This window comes from Abramis brama (assembly GCF_963993115.1).
Source record: "Abramis brama genome assembly, chromosome: 17".
Lineage (NCBI taxonomy): Eukaryota > Metazoa > Chordata > Actinopteri > Cypriniformes > Leuciscidae > Abramis > Abramis brama.
This window is the reverse complement of record NC_139979.1, coordinates 35,348,074-35,354,073: the sequence shown is the minus strand read 5'-3', so window position 1 is coordinate 35,354,073 and position 6,000 is coordinate 35,348,074.

Here is a 6,000-nt window from a genome sequence, read left to right as displayed (position 1 = left end):
CAGTGCCTCTCATCAGGGTGTGGAAGCACGCGCGGCGGTTTCTTCCCCCCCGATAGAGGCACCAGTACTGCAACTATCCAGCTCTGAGGAGTTGGATGTTGTGAGTATTGAAGCTGAGTCTGAGGATTCGCCACCTCAGTCTCATGCGTTTGAGGAACTGCTCGATGTCATTACTAGAGCTGTTGACAGACTGTCTATTGAGTGGCCAGAAGATAGGCAGGACGTTCGTTCGAAAAGTAAGCTCGACGAACGCTTCCTGCCATCTCGTGCGCAGCCCCAGCGCAGGAGCCTGCCGTTTTTCCCCGATCTCCACACCGAGGTGTCGAGATCGTGGGCGAAACCAGTGTCTCACAGAGTTTATACACCACAAACATCTCACTACTCCTCAATATCTAAATATAAAGAGTATGGTTATGGGGAGATGCCGAAGGTGGAAGAGACGCTTGCGGGCTATCTCTCTCCAGCAACGGCATCTTCTCTGAAAGCTCCTACACTTCCCTCTAAGCCAGTTAAAGTAACATCTTCCCTGGTTCATAAATCGTATGCAGCCGCTGGTCAAGCTGCAGCGTGTCTGCATACGATGTCCATTTTACAAGCCTATCAGGCTGAATTATTGGGGGATTTGGAGGAGGGCGGGGGAATTGGACCTGACACTGTGGCCGAACTTCGCAGAGCCACAGATTTGTCTCTCAGGGCCACCAAGGAGACCGCTAAATCTATCGGGCGGTCTATGGCAGCCCTGGTGGCCACTGAGAGGCATCTGTGGCTCAATCTAAGTGATATCAAGGATAAAGAAAAGCATGTTCTCTTAGATGCTCCGGTCTCCACTGTTGGTCTGTTTGGTGATGCAGTTAGTGTTGCGGTAGCAAAATCACAAGAAGCCGCTAAGCAAGCTGCTGCTCTCCAGAAACTTCTCCCCCGCCGTTCTTTCTATGAGGCTGCTGAGCGGGAGCAGCCTCACTCCTCTAGAAAGAGCGCTGAGCACCGCGCCACTCAGAAACAGAGCGTTTCCTCCCGTGCTCCCCCACAAAAATCTCGGGGACACGGAGGGCGCTCTCAAACCCAGCAGTCTTCGAGGGGTAAAACGGATCTGCGGACCGTTATTACCGCCAAGAAGGCTGCTGGGAAAAAGTCCTGATGTCTGAGGGCTCAGGACAAATGAGGGTAGTCCCCCCGAAGCAGAGCGGTTAACACCTCTTTTCACGGTGCCCGTCTCTCTTCGGTGCCCTCAGGGGACCGTTCTGCCAACCCTGCCGCCTCCGGCGTTACAGGGCGCAGCGGTCTCCGGCGAGCACATATCTCAAGGTCCACCCGGAAACGTAGTGGCCTCGGGATGCCCGCCCCCTCTGAGGAGGGTGCTAGAGCAGTCTGTTTGGTCGTTCCCTGCCGGTGCGCCGTTACAGGGCGACGAACCGACTGCTCAACAGCAGGAGAAAAATACGGTGCCGTCTCTCTTCGGTGCCCTCAGGGGACCGTTCTGCTAACCCTGCCGCCTCCGGTGTTACAGGGCGCAGCGGTCTCCGGCGAGCACATATCTCAAGGTCCACCCGGAAACGTAGTGGCCTCGGGATGCCCGCCCCCTCTGAGGAGGGTGCTAGAGCAGTCTGTTTGGTCGTTCCCTGCCGGTGCGCCGTTACAGGGCGACGAACCGACTACTCAACAGCAACAAAATCCAGAAACCAGTCTCGAGAGACTGGTACCTCTAGTAGAATCTTTGACAGCGTGGAAGCTACTGTCAAATGTTTCTCGTTGGGTCCTGCAGACCGTGGAAAAAGGGTATTAGATACAATTCTAGTAATGCCCACCGCGGTTTATGGGGGTCCTGCCCACAATGGTGGGCCCCGAGCAGGTTCTGGTTATGGAACAGGAAGTAAACACTCTGTTAGAGAAAGGGGCCATAGAATATGTACCTCCCTCCAACAGGGAAACCGGGTTTTACAGCCGGTACTTCATAGTTCCAAAGTAGGACGGGGGATTGCGTCCCATTTTAGGTCTTCGAGTTGTCATGCAGCTCAAGTTCAAAATGTTAACATTGAGACAATCGTGCCACAGATTAGTCCGAGGACTGGTTTGTCACGATAGACCTCAAGGACGCATATTTCCATCCGTCCGTGTCATTGGAAGTTCCTGAGGTTTGCTTTCGGGGGCAAAGCATACCAATATCGAGTTCTTCCATTCGGCCTGGCTTTATCACCCCGCACTTTCACCAAATGCGTGGATGCAGCTCTGGCGCCTCTGCGCCTCCGGGGTATTCGCATCACGAACTACATCGACGATTGGTTGATTTTAGCTCAGTCGCATTAGATGGCGGTTCAACATCGAGATGTTGTTCTCGCCCATATGAAAGAGTTGGGGCTCTATTTTGAGGACCACTTTTTTAGGCGTGGTTTGGGATTCAGTGTCGATGCAGGCGCGCCTGTCATCGCCACGCTTCGATCCTGGCAGCTGTGAGAAGTGTAAAGCTAGGCCAGCTACTCACTGTCAAACAGTTCCAGAGACTGTTGGGTCTCATGGCAGCAGCTTCCAACGGGATACCTTTTGGACTGCTGCACATGAGGCCCCTGCAGTGGTGGCTCAGGACCAGAGGGTTTTTCCCCGAGGGGCAACCCATTTCGCACAATCAAGGTCACGCGGTGATGCCTACGTGCCTTGGTTATGTGGAAGAAACCTTGGTTCCTGTCCCAGGGCCCAGTGCTGGGAGCTCCTTGTCGTCGCAAACTGCTAACGACGGATGCTTCCCTCACGGGTTGGGGAGCGATCCTGAGGGTCGCTCATCTCAAGGTCTGTGGGAAGACCATCATCGTTCCTGGCATTCTATAGCCTAGAGATGTTAGCTGTCTTCCGGGCTCTGAGGAGCTTTATCACAGGTCTCAGGGGACACCATGTGTAGTACATACGGACAACACGTCGGTAGTCGCCTATATCAAGGGGGTTTGCGCTGGCACGCCATATCCTCTTGTGGTCCCAGGGGAAGTTGCTGTCACTCAAGGCAGCCTACATCCCCGGGGTCCAGAATATAGGAGCAGACACTCTGTCGAGACAGGGGCCGAGGCCCGGGGAATGGTGGCTCCACCCCCGAGGTGGTGGAGCTGATATGGAAATTATAAGTGGGTCTGTTTGCGTCTCGAGAGACGTCTCACTGTCCACTTTGGTTCTCCCTCACGCATCCAGCTCCTTTGGACTGGATGCTATGGTGCAGACGTGGCCGAGGCTACGTCTGTACGCTTTTCCCCCAGTTGCTCTGCTCCCGGGAGTTCTGGAGAGAGTTCGCAGGGACCGGGTTTGCCTGCTTCTTATAGCCCCGCGCTGGCCGGGCAGAGTATGGTTTCCCGATCTTGTGTCGCTCCTCGACGGGCCTCCTCTGGAGCTACCCGTCAGGAGGGACCTTCTGTCCCAGGCGGAGGGCTCGATATTTCACCCCCGCCCAGAACTGTGGAACCTGTGGGCTTGGCCTCTGAGGGGGCCCAGCTCATAGAGTCAGGTCTCTCAACTGAGGTTGTTGAGACCATTCTACAGTCCAGAGCTCCCTCCACGAGGAAACTTTATGCCCTGAACTGGAGAGTATTCACCTCTTTGTGTAGTGACCGTCGGTTGGATCCAGTCAACTGCCCAATTGGTACAGTTCTGGAGTTCCTGCAGGACCGGTTCACTGCAGGTCTGACCCCGTCCACTTTAAAGGTTTATGTGGCGGCCGTAGGTGCTTACCACAGTCCTTTGGGTGGAATGTCTGTGGGGAAAGACCCCTTTGGTATCTCGTTTCCCTCGTGGCACTTGGAGGTCCTCCTCCCTTTCGAAATCGGACCAGGAGGCTAATAATTTGCTTTGCCCTGTTCGGGCGTTAGACGCGTATGTCCACAGAGCTGCCCTGTGGCGTAAAAGTGACATTTGCTCCCCTAACAAGGGAGGTCCAGTGTCTAAGCAAAGGTTGAGCAGTGGGTGGTTGAGACTATCTCACTTGCTTATGAGGCGGCTGGACAGCCTTCTCCTTTGGCTGTCCGGTCGCACTCTACGAGGAGTATGGCGGCCTCTAAGGCCCTTATATCAGGAGTTTCGTTACAGGACGTTTGTGATGCGGCAGGCTGGTCCTCACCGCACACTTTCGTCAGGTTCTACTCTCTGGATCTAGACTCTGCTCCAGGGTCTCATGTTTTGTCTTCCTAGTGCTGCTCACCAGATTTCACACAGGACAGACATTTGTAGCTATGGAGGCGTTGGTATAGACGTTCCCATAGCGTCAAACTCGACGCAACGCGAGTTCCCTTGAAAGGGAACGCCTCGGTTACGACTGTAACCTCGGTTCCCTGAAGAGGGAACGAGCGTTGCGTCACCTTGCCATATCTCCTTCATGCCTGTCAACACGACTTCAGACTTTACGAAGCTTTCGTTTTCTGTTTCGGGCCGGCTTTTATAGCTTCCTGGTACGTGACGTCACCCGCCTCTGACGTTCCGCCACACCATTGGACTGATTTTACATGTGCTTCAAGACGTCATCACGCAAAGCGTTCCCATAGCGTCAAACTCGACGCAACGCTCGTTCCCTCTTCAGGGAACCGAGGTTACTGTCGTAACCGAGGCGTTTTCTTACCACAGGGCAGCGATGGCAGAATGCAATGGCGGATAGCAGTTTCTCTATGTTCACAGAACAACAGTGGTGAGTACAGGATCCAGCAGTTAACAACTGAGTTTTCTTACCACAGGGCAGCGATGGCAGAATGCAGTGGCGGATAGCAGTTTCTCTATGTTCACAGAACAACAGTGGTGAGTACAGAATCCAACAGTTAACAACTGAGTTTTCTTACCACAGAGCAGCGATGGCAGAATGCAGCGGCAGATAACAGGTTCTCTGTGTTCACTATAATTCTTGGTTCCCCACCGGAGGACGTTCTTCCCCAGTGACTCGCCGTTCGCGGGCTTCGCGAAAGCCGCTATAGCCGCCACATACACCTTGAGCGTGGATGGGGTTCTCCCGCTGTCCAGCAGCTCTTGCAGGAAAGAAAGCACCACCGCTACCTCACCACTTAGCGGGTTAAAGTCATGAGCTGAACACCATTCGGCGAACACTGACCATTTGGACGCATAGAGCGCATAGAGCAGGGGTCAGCAATAGGCGGCCCACGGGCCAAAACTGGCCCGCCAGCAATATTTTCTGGCCCGCCGGATTATTTTGAGAGTCCTTTTTTTTTTTTTAAATCAGCCTATTTTTATTTTACAATAACGGTTTACAAATAGGCCCCGTGTATCATTTGTTCAATTGTTTTTTTTTTTTTGTTTTTTTTTTCAAATTAAAACCAAAAATAAAAAAATGAAAAACGACTTGTTTTTCCATTATTTATTTCCTGAACTAAAATGAAAAAAACGAATAACGACTCATTTTCCGATTTTCTGATTGTGCGCTCAGATCAAAAATAGAAAAAATGAATAACGGGTTTAGACGAATTTTAATGTTGAATTTTAATTTAACACCTTAGCAGACATACCAATGAAATCATTTTAAACAGATCAAGTACTATTGTGGTAACAGATTACAGCCATTTTAATAAGGGTGTGAATAGCAATCATGCTCTCCTGTAAGCCTCATTCGCTTACAGTCCGACTTTTGAACTTTTTTTTATTATTATTTATTCGGGTATAACACACTGATAAATAATATGTATTACCTGATAAAAAATATTTGCACTAAATGCTGCTCAAAACTCTTCCACTACTTGAGAAAAGCCGTGGCCGCTCGCCTACATCTGACAATTTTGGGTTCAACACGCCCTGGACACCACACATAGGCTACTTAACACTGGACTTGATTTTTGATGACTATTGTCGACAACTTTACAATCTCCACTAGCTATTCTTTTCTTCAACTCCTCAGCATCCATCTCGACAACTGCAGATTGCGCGCGTGGTTATGATGAATTTTTTAAACTGAAAGTAGCCTAGGTCAGAGGTTCCCAAACTTTTCCATGCCAAGGCCCCCCAAATACCACTAGGTTCTGGCCAAGGCCCCCC